The sequence below is a fragment of the Caretta caretta genome, chromosome 4 (assembly GCF_965140235.1).
Source record: "Caretta caretta isolate rCarCar2 chromosome 4, rCarCar1.hap1, whole genome shotgun sequence".
In the NCBI taxonomy this organism is placed as follows: domain Eukaryota; kingdom Metazoa; phylum Chordata; order Testudines; family Cheloniidae; genus Caretta; species Caretta caretta.
The window spans coordinates 33,149,712-33,164,030 of record NC_134209.1 but is presented as its reverse complement, the minus strand read 5'-3'; positions in this window follow the sequence as shown (position 1 = coordinate 33,164,030).

Sequence of the window (14,319 nt, the reverse complement as noted above, 5' to 3'; positions counted from 1 at the left end):
TAGTAAGCACACAAGGAACAGTAATGTGGCCATCGGACAGGTCCCAAAGTGTTTTTCCATTACTTGCAAAAAAAAGGGGGTCCAAAGGAAAGTGAGAGTCATGTTAATAAAAAACCTCAAAAGGAGTGCTTGTTATTCTCTGTATCAATTCATCTTTTTATCAAGAAAGGTTCAAAAAAGTTTATCTTCCACCATTTTTTTAGAAACAAAAGTGGAAGTTTAAAGCTCTCATTAGGGAGGTTGTGTTACAGAGTTCAGTTTAACCCTGGTGCAGGTACCACTGCACCTTATTCAGAGACTAAACGTATCCCTATAATCAAATTAGCTTAATTGTAGAAAATGGATAAAAAGAAGCTTGATTAAACCATGGCCTAACATTTCTCTCCAAGAAACAACGGCAATTATAGCCTAACACATTTAGAATAGTTAGGCTGAGCCAGTTACCTGTAAATTCATTGTTACCTGTTCCAGGATAACACTAAGGGACAGATCCTGAGATGGTGTAAATTCACTAATGAATGGGCCTATGCCAGTTTACATCAGCTCAAGATCTGGCCCACAATCTGTTAATGGTATGGTAGCAGCAGTTACTGTCTTGTGAAGTTCCCAGTCTTATTTATGATGAAGAGTGTGGTATGAAATAGGTGAAATAAGTAACAAACCTGTAATCTGAAAGAACAGGAGTGTTCTGAATTAGAGAGATAACCCTGTCAATTAAGGGTCATTACATGGTTTGTCCTCCCCTCCCCTCTCTGGCCCTCCCCATTTAAAAAAAAAAAGAAGGTAAGAAAGGTCTTTTCTCTAGATTTGTTTCTCTGCAAAGTTAGAGGCTAGACTGACTAAATTATTCCTAGTGGTCAGTTTGTCCCAACAGGAATATTGCTCCCCTGACACTTCTGAGAATCCACTTTCTGATGCTAATCCAATGTCCTGGGGACATTTTAGCAACTTGTCTGGATGAATCAAGTCATCTCCACAAAGTTTTGTTCATTTTCAGTCAATTTTTTGTCACTTGAACTTTTCATTAATTTAAAACTCCCAACAAGTAAGTACCTTGGATTCTCTTTTCTTTAAGATTTCATCCTCACATTGTAAACACTGGTTGGTAACTCTACTCAATTCTCATATAGAGATAGTTTCGTCTCAAAGTTGTGCATCTAGATTTGAACTCTGCAGAATATTAATTCCACTTCTTATTGCTGGTTGTTAGACTTGTTAGTCAACATTTTAAATAAATAGCTATCCCATTAAATCATCTCCTCCTTAATAGCAAGTTGTGCTTTACAAGTTGTGCCTCATTACTACAGAGATTTGGAAAATGTGCACTTTTTTAGACAGATGTGAACAGTGGAGAGTATTAACATGCAGAGCATTTTACTGAATTGTATTTGGTCTCTGAATTGGAGAGTTGGGAGGCCTACAAAGCCACAGAAACTCACTTGAGCAACAGAACTAAACTTCATTGCAACAGAACAGTCACTCATGGTAACTTCTCCAGATGAATCCTTAACTTGCCTGGGCAGAGTTCTTCTCTTTCTGTACAACTTTCCCCAGCTTTAATTTGTCCTGAACTCTCCTTGTATTGGCTTCTCTGCCTGGCCCACGGTTTATCCAATAAAGGGAAAGTCCCCTAATCATGAAGAAAAACATACTTGTGCTGACTAGCCTCTATTCATTCCGGCTTTCTTCCCATCAGCTTTCCTGCCCCAACCCATTCTCAATACAATACTGCCCAGAATAGCCTTATGGCTTACCAGATAGCAACCATGAGGAATTGCTCCCCTGATGGTCTACTTTGGAACTATACCTACCATTTTAATTCCCTCTTTTAAACAATGTTAAGCAGAGCATTTAGTTCAAAATCCTAGAGAGTGGTGGGGTTTAGGGCATACCCCTTTGCACCTCCCATTGGCACATTAGGGAGGAATAGCCTAGCCTGCTGGCTTTTGTGTAAGGAGCCTAGGTGCCCCACTCAGTCTTTGTGAATCCCACTGGTTTCCTAAGTGTCTGAGTTCCTTTGTGAATCTAGCCTTTTGGTATTTCTTACTAATGCTGAGTATTTGTATGGGAAAGATCCTGTAGCTTTTATTCGGGCAAATCACCCAACAGAGAACTGGTCAGATTTTGATCAGAGGACTCTCTTCATGTAAATAGAGTATTCTTGATTTACACTGATATTATTATGATAGCAACTAGGTATCAAGGTCCCATTGTACTTGTCACCATGCAGACAAGTAAAAAAAGAAGATAGTCACTGCCCCACAAAGTTTAAAAAGTAGATAAGAAATCAGAAATCCGGGCCAGGAGACACAGTGTAATACACCATATAGTCACCAAATACAATCACAGAACAATAGAAAGTTAAAAGGTAAGGCACAAAACTTGCTACTTTTCAAAACGGCACATACGGAAGTCTTATTAGAAAGCTATTTTTCAGCAGAATAACTAATCTGACTCTTAAACACAGTTTGCACACTCCACTACATTGAAAATATTCTCAACTTTTATTTGTATTAAAAACAGAGTTTCACTGAATCTTAGCTGAGAGTTCCACTGTATTTTATAACGATTTTGAACAAATTTGGCCATGCATTGAGACACCATTTTTTTCCCCATAAATTCCAGTGATTTCTGCAGTTTGTCCATCTAGAGTCAGTCTTCTGTGAATTCACGATGGGAAAAAAAACACGTTTTTTATTGTACTGTACATGATATTTCAGATGGCTGTGATATCAGGATAAGAACACAGAGTGTGTGTTCTCTCACCCCCTCCCAAAACCTGAACACTGAGAACAACCTGCTCTAAACACATCTAGTATCCTCTCTCGTCACCCTCTTTCCTTTATTTTTCATTCGATCCATTTTAATGCATGATAACAATGTCAAATGAACTATACTTTAGAAGTCTGAGACTAAATATATGCAAATCCTATACTTCTCCTTTCTTTGTCAGTCTTCAAAATGAGACTTCTCTGCATCATGGAAGATTTCCCTCAGACACTGACACTGCTGAACTTTAAGCACAAACAATGCCTATTTCCAATGGTTCAAAATATACATAGCTTTTAAAAAGAAGATAGATGTGGCTTTTGAAAAAAAATGCACACACACTGCATTGCCAGAACTATTGGTTAGATACAGGTTCAAAATAGCTCAGGATATGACCATGGTATTTTCAGCAGTCTGTAGTTATTTTTCCAATACCTGGGAACATAAGAAACATGTTTCCATGAAACTGTATAGTCTTGTAGAGAATAAACAGTCTTTCCAGATTGGTTGTTTCAAAGGCCTGATCATCAAAGAAAAGTCTGCCAAAGAGTCCAGCCTAATTTTCCCTTTTCAATCCAGGGCATGTGGGAACAGGACACTGGGAGATTATCCAGTACTGTGGGAACATTCATGCACTGCAAACTTAATCATTACGGCAGTACAGATTTGATCAATAAAGCTCCATAGTTATGGACCTCCCTATTGTGAGTCACATTTTCATCATGGTACAGAGGTATTTAGCCCTTGCTGAATGGGGGTTGAGATGAGAGATGTTAAATCAGCACACATTGGGTTACACATGACTACTGTAACACTTCAGTCAACAAAACATCTGTTGACGCTTTACTTAAATACCATGGAAATCACAGAAAAGAAAGTTAATTTATCGGCAATTCTTGGTGGGTTTTTTTGTTAAGGTATAAGTCGTAACAACAGCTTAGATTTCTTGCGATAGTGACTTCGGCTCAAAGAAATTCCAGGCCTTATGGGCTGATCCACCTATTACAGGCCATCCAACAAGCTATTAGAGCTGGATCTTAAATGTGATGGTACTTCTTGAAAAAGTGACTATATAAACAGCTTTGTCAGGTTCCTTATCTACTGTGATTCACTGACTTCTGCATAAAATATTTACAGTTTTGTTTTGTTTTTTTTAAATTACAAAGATTCTCTACCAGCTGTTTTAACTCTCCCTGAGCTCTGACAGTCAAAGGGACCTTCTTTCCATTGCACGCTTACAACAAGTTACAGAAAGTCTGCAGGCCAAATTATGCAGTCAATTTCACTTGTGCACCCCATTGCCTTCAGATTATGCCCTCAGCAACCTCTGTACACCCCTGTTACTCTTAAGTGGGTTTGCACAGGTATCACAGAGAGAGTAATTTGAAGAGAACGGGATTGCACAGCAGAAGCTGAGAGTATTAACAGGCCTGCAGATCTTCTGTTACTTGTGATGATATATCAAAGCCCAGAATAAACTTGTACAGATAGAAGCGAGCTTTTATTATTTGCAAACTGAGCACATTTGCTATAGAAAGAAATGAATGATTTATAATGAATATAGAATCACACTATACAACCTATACCTTTTTAGAGTAGTAGTCAATTTTTAAAAATGTCATCCTGCTAATGTTCCTGGCAGAAAATGTTATTAGGTTTTTATTTAGCATGAACTGAAGCCCTGCAATACTCTATCAACATTTTCCATCAACAATAAAACAATGGACCTCTGTGCATCACTCACCCTTAGTCTGGCACCTCCTCCCGGTCATTCTGAGAATTAGCTCTCAAGGCTGACATCTTGTGTGTGATTTGCACACTGTCACTCAGACTCTGGTCTGCAGCTCCTCTTGCTCCTGGACCTGCAGCATCCTCTTCATGACTCAGCCCTTCGGCTAGGTCAACCAGCATTCCCGCTTCCAGGGTACAGTCTGTCAGCCGGCCTAGGCAGTCTTCTCATTCACTGCCTCTGGTCTTAGTCATGTCCTTGGTGGCCGGTAGGGGAACCCAGGCCCACCCTCTTCTCTAGGTTCCAGTCCAGGGACCCTTAGCTCAGCGGTTCTGGGCTTCTTCTCTCTGTCCTCACTGCTGCTTCCCAATCTCCCTTCTCTGAGAGCACCAACTCCCTCCACCAAAGAAGAAACTGCAGACTATCCCCCTGCAGTCCCCAAACACTCCTTCCTCTTCCTAGAGACTGAGTATTGTCTACCTTGCTGGAGCCTATCCCAGCAGCTCCCAAATACTCCTGTCTGTTCTCAGGGAGTGACTGCCCTTTTTCAGCAACTACCTAGTCTGTAGCCCGCTACCTGGCTTGATAGGCACCACCTCTTCCTACACAGGTAAGCCTCTATCTAATTAGCTGCCTCCAGCCTAAAGCTCCCCTATGTGCAGCCTAATTAGCTGATTGGGCCCACCTGGCCTAATTCAGTTCTTGCAGGGCCCTTGTGGGGCGCTCACCCCCATCACAGCCTCCATGTCCAAACACTTTTCTTCTTAGGCGCAAGCGCAGTTTGTGTAAACAAACTTGAACATACCTTTGTGCTGGGCATATTGGTGAATGCAACTTGCTTAAAAGAGTTGAGAGAGGACCAGGCTCACATTGAGTTGAAACTATTTTCAAACACAGCTTTTGCTAGTCCTGACAAAGGATGAGATTTGCAGTAGGGCTTGTGCTCTGAAACACTTCAGTGCTTTTTGAAAATCTCACACAGACCATTATTGATGAAATCTATGGCCCAGCCTGAGACAGATGAAGAAAGTGGTCTATCAACTCATTCCTCTGCTCTCAAGGGATTAGAATGTAGCGTCAGGGGCTCAGTTACCAAACTTGCACCAAAGTGTGTACCATCAACACTGAATCTCAGCACCCAGCTGAGATATCTGACTGTGACTTGTTGGAGTCTTTCCTGGCTGACTTCATGTCAGAATTAAAAGAAGCATCAGGGGAGGTTAGGGAAGCTTTTAGGTGCTCACTCTGATCTGACAGCTCACAGTGACAACTGGACACAGGCCACATAGTTAAATCAGTCCTGAGGCACTCAGCATCAAAACAAACAGAAGTCATGTCCAGCTGCAAGGGATATTTTACAACTTCATTTGGAAGCATATCTTCATGCCACAGTGCTGCTTCCTCTGACTTTGAGAAGGGAGAGCAAAAATATATAAATAATCCAGAAATAAGCAGAAAAGGTTAGCAGAGTTCATTTAGATGAGCCAAGGGTCAGCAAGGCACTGCCAACTTCACCCAGAGCATTCAGTAACTACACATTTAAAAAAAAAAATCGAACAGAGACTCCCTCTGGAAAGGATGAATTCTCCTCAGGTAATGAAGAGACCGTGAGACCACAGCTCTGATACATCAGTAGTTGATGTCAACATAACCTCAACAGAAAGTGTTTTGAACTGACACCAATCGGGATCACAATGGTTTCTCAGGTGGGGTGGCCTGAGGTACCCAAGTGGAGCCAATTATGATAGAACGCCCAGGTATCAAAACGCTTGCCCGTCAATGTCATGCTGGAGGTATGGCCACAGTAGTGTTCATCTGTTGTAACAGGTGAATTTGTATTTACTGAATTTGCCCTTTGTCCTAACTTGTCAGACTTTTTTTTTTTCTGATCTCTTTTGCCGTTCAGCAGTTCGCAGGAAGTGTTGGGATACATGTTGAATATAGATATTGGTACATATTTTGTCTCTTCCACTATTAAAGCAAAATTAATATTCAACACCTATGACTTGCCTTTTGTCCCTAGCTTATTTTAAGGATTTGAAAAGTAAATCAAGTAGATAAATACTATTATTGTATTATAACATAAGCTATATTTGCTTTAGAAAAAACTCACCTGATGTGGCAAACAGTGACAAAACTTCCATTCAAATCAAATAAAACCAGTGTTAAAAATCCTGTCATGCATCTTTAAGGTTGGTAGCTGATGTTACTTGAATAATAATTTCTTCTGGACGGCTCTATTGGAGTTATATTAATTATTATACATAAAAAACCTGAGTTAAAAGAATGTTATTAATGTTGTAAAGTCAAGTATGTAAAAGTTAGGAAATGTCAGAACTTGGGTTGCATTATATTACAATCCTCAATTATATCACGACATGCTATTTTTTTCCCCACAGAATCCCTGCCTCCTTCCTTGCAGAAGATGGGTGGTGTTCACTTAATGAACATTATTTTGTTTTCTCCTCATTATTCAGTGTGTGACCTTATTTACTGCACATGATTCAAAAGCTGTGCTGGAGACAGATTTGTTAATTTTCTTATGGCATTTTTATGATATTTGTCACTACAGTATCTGAGTGTTTCACAAACATTAGTGATTTTATTTTCACTATAGTGAAATTTAAATTCACAATAGTGAATTTATTTTCACAGCACAGTGTTATTCCCGTTTTACAGATGGGGAACTGTGGTACAGACACTTTAAGGTCAAAAGTTTGGGGTGTCCGCTTTGAGACACCTAGGGTCTGATTTTTCAGGAGCACTTAGCATTACGTAGCACTTTAAATATTCAAAGCACAGCTCCCAGTGACTTTAGTTGCAGCTGAATACTCAGCACTTTTGCAAGTCAGACACCCAGAAGATGAGGAACACAGAAGTGGTGAGCACTTGTGAGACATTTGGTTTACGTGACTTGACTGCAATCACATAGGAACTCTGTAGCAGAGGCAGGGATAGCATCCAATTCTCCAGAGCAGCATTCCATTGCCTTAATCAGGAGACCATCCTTTCTCTTCCTGCAAACTCATGCCTGTTTCACAGAAAATTCCAGGAAACAGGCAGCCTTTCCTCCTGCTTCTCTTGCTTTCCTCAAGAGGCTCCTGCAGGAGGATGTCTCCCTTCTTCCAGCTCCTTCAGAGACGCCTGTTGAGGTTCTGGCTGCACCCCCTGATCTATGCACACTCCATCCATGGCCCCACAAAGGTTCAAGATCTCCTTATCAACCTCTTTCTGGTACTGGCCAAGATGGCTATCCTCCACATCAGGAGGGAAAAACTGGACAAGGTGGAGGGGTATTCTGGAACTATGGGGTCTATTTCAACAATGTTTCAATAAAATTAATCAACATCATGAAGGCATTCTACGCCAACTCAAAATGCTGCATTAAAATGGAAAATGGATTGAGTAAGCCATTCAGCATCAAGACAGGTATAAGGCAGAGATTTGTCCTATCTCCTTTTTTGTTTATGCTAGTCATCAACTATGGATTAAAACAATGTGACAGTAATACATATGGCTTAAAATGGAACAATTCAAGGCTATTTGATCTAGACTTTGCTGACGACTTTGCTTTTATCAGTGAAGATGCCAACGGACTGCAAAAATGCACAAACCAAGTAAAAGAAGTAATGGAGAAGATAGGTTTGAGATACAATGCAAAGAAATGTGAAGTCATGTTAATGAGGCCTACAGGGACAGAAATCAAAATTGAAGAAGAGAAACTGGAGAAGGTGGACAATTTTACGTATCTTGGAAGTACCATCAGCCAAGATGGTACCAGTTTCGAGGAAAGAAGAAGAAGAATCGGGAAGGCAAATGCTGCATTTGGAAGACTTAAAAACATCTGGCAACTCAAAAACATCTCCCTCAAGACAAAACTGTTGCAATGGTTATCACCGTCACAACATATGGCAGTGAGACATGGCAACTTACCAAGAAAGATACGCAAAAGCTGGATGCATTTCATCACAAATGTCTGAGAAGAATATTGGGAATTACATATAGAGATAGGAAGATGAATGAAGAAGTTAGAAAAATTACTGGACAAGACACCCTCTCACAAATAAAATACAAAAGATGACATCAGTGGCTGGGACATGTGCTGAAAATGGAAAAAGAACGCTTACCAAATACCGCCCGTGAATGGAAGCCAGAAAACACAAGAAGAAATAGAGGAAGACCACGAATAACATGGAAACGAACAGTTCTGAACGACATCAAGCACCTCAACATGAAATGGGAAGATTTGGAGAGAACGGCAATTGACAGGCAAGGATGGCAAATGTGGGTAGCCCAATGTGCAGCAAAGCGCAGGATGGACTAAGGTCCACACGTGTCTCCTGGCAGCGTTCCTCTGGGGAATGGCCACTGACTCCTTGGGTTATGTCTACACTGCAATTAGACACCTGGGGCTGGCTCGTGCCAGCTGGTTCAGACTCATGGGGCTCACGCTAGGGGGCTGTTTAATTGTGGTGTAGATGTTCAAATTCTGGCTGGCAACCAGACTCTAGGACGCTGTGAGGTGGGAGGGTCACAGAGCTCAGGCTGCAGCCTGAGTCCAAATGTGTACACTGTTATTAAACAGTCCCTTAGCCCAAGCCCTGTGAGCCTGAGTCAGCTGGCATGGGCCAGCTGTGTTGTCTAATTACAGTGTGGATATACCCTTGAACTCCTTTAAAGAGCAGTGTGTGCTATTCGTGGTTCTCTTTCCGATTCATTGATTTTCAGCCTTGATCTCACTCCCACCCCTGTTTTCTCCTTTGTTGTCCTGCATAATCAGCTGAAGCCTGGATTTAGTGGTTCCTCTCATAGTTGACGGGGAGGGCTTCTAGTTTTGGGAGAGAGAGGATCTACGTGTTTCCAATAGTACAGACCTTCCAACCTCCTCTGTGGCCCCACAAAGACACAGGACCCCCTCATCTACCTCCTCCTGGTGCTGGCCAAGATGGAGGAGGAAGCTGAACAGCGGAGTACTCTGCAATCCTGGGGCCTATTTCTACTCCCTCATTCCATAACACCTCCAAGGCAGATTTCCTTTGGGCAATGTCCATTGTCTGTTTAGATGCCTCTGAAGAGTGGTGGTTGCTGTCCGGGATTCTCTTTTGGTGTCCATCCCTGACTCTCCTTTTTTACCTTTGACCACACTTCCATTACTGTTTTCTCCTTCATTGTCCCCAGGACTCTGTTGTGGTCTAGGCTTAGTGTTTCCTCTCTTTTAGTTCAAGGGGTGGACCTTTAGTCTTGGGGGGACTATCCCAGTCCTGCAAATAATACGCACCTTCCAACTTTGGCCAAAAAATGAACCAGGGGGCCTACAGGCACCAGCCTTCTTCACTATACATCCCTGATTCATCTCCAGAGTGAGTCAATTCTATGTACTGAATGAGGCAAGAGTTCTATGGGAAAAAATAGCATATGATCATGTATTTAAAGACTGTATTTGAGTATTTGACTTTGCAGCCTTAGTGTTCTCTTACTGTAGTTTGAATAATTTCCTAGGTTTTAAAAATCAAACTGAGAAGAAAAAAAAGTTCCATATTGTGGCATTATATTGACATCCACATGGTTATCAGCAGGGATGAAACCTTTAGATCCACTACACAGAATTCTGAACTTTTGAGCTAATGGAATAACTGATATCCGTAGTTGGTTGTCATCCTCTATGCGGGCCAGCACTAGAGGGAGATGAGAAAAGCACTTTGCCACCTGGGTTCACAGGTACGTGCTGACAGCAGAGGAATGAGTTAAGACTCATGAAATGTAAATTCCATTCCAGACTCTGAAGGCGCATCTTCCCTAGTGAGCATAGACTCTTCTGTGGGATGCCCCCCAACTTGATCCCTTCTGTCCTAGCCCCTGCAAACTGTTCTTGTCCCAGTGTTGTCTTTTCTCCACTTCTGGCTCCTGGGCCTAGTACCATTCTCTACTCCTCAGACTTTTCATCCAGGCCCAGGTCTTCTTGCTTAGCCACTTCCAATCTCCCTCTCTGAGCTCACTGTCTGAATTCCCCAACTCACAGTCCCATCCCCCCCTCACACCCAATACATGTCTCCTTGCTCAGCCAGGCCCCGTTTCTTCAGCTCTGCTCTTCATGTGATCTGTCTTTTCTCTCCCCTACAAGCACCCAGTCCCAGTCTCCTCCCCAAACCTGTTCTTTCTGTATGCAGAAAGTGGTGATGCAATTCCATGGCACATGACTCCTCTACTCTCTTGTGCTGGCATGCAGGACAGGCCACAATCTAGCTCAAAATATTACCAAAGAAATGGCACAACTGATAGAAGGTCTCACTCTCAAATAATGGAGCTCTAAAATGGATTAATCGCTTGAAAATAAATAAAACAAACATCCCCTGCAGGTTTCTGGGACAGGTTAAAAAAATAGCAAATGTTTGTTAGGTTACAGAGATACGATTTCCTGTCTCATCAAGTCCTTCTGCGACTCCATTTGCAGCAGCGTGAGAGGAAAATTCCACAGTTCATTTGATGTTTTTGCATGAATGTTGTACGTTACCCTGGATAAGTGTTGAAACAGTATTTGTGATTTTAATACCAGATCTTGTTCTTTTCCAAAAGGAAGCAAACTAACACACACTTTCATCAGTAGGTAACCTCTTTTTGCTGATCCTGTCAGGCAAGTTTTATTGCAACAATATTAATATGTTAGTTAATTAAACAGATACCAGAGCATTTACCATGGGACAATTTTATACTACCAATTTGTTTTGCCTTTTGCAGACTTTGGACCCTTTCCTTTGCATATTGAAGTCTGAATTACGTGCACTGACTCCTTAGTGTATCTTTTTCCTATTATGTTAAATAATTGTATAAATAAAGATATTGTGCTTTAAAGATGAAATTAAGGTACAGTTCAAATGAGCTTTCAATTCCAAAATGGGCAAAGCTAAAAACTATACAGTACTTTATATGACTTGAAAGGGGGAAAAAAAATTCTTAAAAGTAAAATTAAGGTTGAAAACAGTGTACTAAAGTGAAGAATATCAAAGTTAAGATTTCCAGAAAGTGAACTTGGCTCCCTTGCACATGCACAGTATAAATAAAGACTACTGAACAGGGTCTGCAATATATGCCAGACGGCAGATGTGCAATGGGACAGAGAACCAATAGTGTGTAACCCATTGCTTCTCAATTTCATGGGTGGTGTTGGTTTATCTTCTCTGTTTAAACACTGTACTAACAAAGCTCTTCCCAGTGATGCTCCTTGTTTTGTTAGAGGAAGAAAGTAAAAAATGAAGATGTTGGTTTGTTGGGTATGTTATCTTATTGTGATACTATATATAACTTTATGGCCCTCATGGCCAAGATGGAGTCTGCTCTGCAGGCAGCTCTGGCCAAGAGAAGGTGCGTGCAGGAATGCAGCAGGAAAAATCCCTTCCACTCCAGGGGCACCTGTTCCAAACCTCCCAGAATGAACACACACACCCACCAGAAAAGTACAATGAATATAAGAAAGGGAAATATTTATTTACAGAGGGATGAGAGGAGAAAAACAACAAGGAGAAATATGGGGTGGGGGGGTTCGATAAAACAGGGTTGCATCCAAACCAAGGCCCCACAGGCCCAGTGGTAGCACAGTCTGAAGGGGCAGACACCTAGCAATGTTTCTGCACACAGAGTTCAGGAGTCCTGAGCTCTGTTCCAGTCCAGTCCAGTGGTGAGTCTTGGATGCTCCTGGTCATCTTCAGTGCCAGTAAACTATCCCCAACAAACCCCTATGGTGCCCTCTTCTGCCACTCTCTGCAGAGCCACACAGAGCAACCACCTCCCCACTTAACTAGCTAGCAGTCTCCCTCCTTATTCCCAATGCAGAGTCACAAGCCCCAGTACTCACAGCCCCATGGGCAGCAGTGATACTGGGTTCAGTTCCGGCCTGTCCTTCTCGGACGATTTCTCCCTGGCACAGTGCTCCTCCTGGCTCCTGTCCTGGGGTGTCCCCAATCGGCCACCCTGTCCTTCCCAGGTTTCAGGCAGGTTCTCCACTGCTTCACTTTGTCAGGGCCTGTAGGCTGGAGCCCTTCTCTCTCTGGAGCTCCATCCAGAGCCACACCCTGGAGTTTCCCCTCCTTTCTCCCACTGCTCCCCCTCCCCCCTTAAGAAAAAGATTTAAAGGGGCCATGCTCTCTAACCCCCCAATGGGTTACATCTACTATATTAATTAACATAGAGACTGTCCGGTTTGGCCAGTGTACATGGCAGAGGGGCATTGCTGGCACATATCACATTGGTAGATGTGCAGGAGAACGAGCCTCTGATAGTGTGGGCTGATGTGATTAGGCTCTATGATGGCGTCCCCTGAATAGATATGTGGACACAGTTGGCAACGGGCTTTGTTGCAAGGATAGGTTCCTGGGTTAGTGGTTCTGTTGTGTGGTGTGTGGTTGCTGGTGAATATTTGCTTCAGGTTGGGGGGCTGTCTGTAAGCAAGGACCAGCCTGTCTCCCAAGATCTGTGAGAGTGATGGGTCATCCTTCAGGATAGGTTGTACATCCTTGATGATACGCTGGAGAGGTTTTAGTTGGGGGCTGAAGGTGATGACTAGTGGCGTTCTGTTATTATCTTTGTTGGGCCTGTCCTGTAGTAGGTGACTTCTGGGTACTGATCTGTTAGTCTCTAAGGTGCCACAAAGTACTCCTTTTCTTTTTGCGGATACAGACTAACACGGCTGCTACTCTGAAACCTGGAAGTAGATGTGACACTGCTAGGTCAGACGGTCCTGTCACCTGGTCCTAAAGACCATCTTGGACTTCTAGTAATTTTCCACTAAAAGGAGGGGGAGGTCAAGACTGGAAACAAAGGCTTCCCGCCTTATGTAAATCTTGGGCTATGTCTACACCACAGCCGGGATCGACGATCTGAGATCGATCCTCCAGCGGTCGATTTAGCAGGTCTTGTGAAGACCCGCCAAATCAACTGCAGATCACTCTCCAGTCGACCCCTGTACTCTACCCCTGATGAGAAGAGTAAGGTAAGTCGATGGGAGAGTTTCTCCAGTTGACCCCCCACGGTGTAGACCTAAGGTACGTCGACTCCAGCTACTTTATTCATAGATCAATTTACCCGGTAGTATAGACATAGCCTTATTTAAGGCTGGGGAGTAAGGCAAACAGGACTCTTCTTCATTGCCCAAGAAGAAAGACTGCTGAAAGTACCTGAAGAGACAAAGGAACTAAGCTGTGGGAAAGGCAAGGGCTGAGGCCAGACTAAGACAGGAGTCGAGTCTGCAAAGAGAAATAACTGGAACTCTAAGCTACAGAAACTCTGCAACTTGCCTAAAACAACAATTAGGGTGAAAAATTACTTCTTGAAATCCGTCTCTTTAAGATCTTAAGCTTAGTATGCGTGTTTTGTTTTATTTGCTTAGTAATCTGCCTTGTTCGGTTTGCTATCCCTTATAATCACTTAAAATCTGCCTTTTATAGTTAATAAACTTGTTTTTGTTTATTATTAAACCCAGTTTGTGCAATTTATCACTGTGGGGTGGGGGGGCCCAAGAAGTTGTACATATCTTCCTCCACATTGAGGGCAAATTTATGAGCTTACATTGTATAGATTTCTCTACAGCGCAAGACAATATTATTCTGGGTGTACTTTCCAAAGGGAGCTGCAGTTGAGTGCTGGGTGATCTCCTAGCTGAGTCTCCTCATAGAGAGCTGTTTGCAGACTCTGTGTGGTTCTACAGCGGGTGCATCCCTACCTGTGTGTGTGTGCTGCCAGAGAGCCTAATTCAGCAAAACAGGGAGAGGAGGCCCTGGTTAGTGGAGCAGGCAGGCTCAGTGAAATCCCAGTACATCAGGTGGCATCCC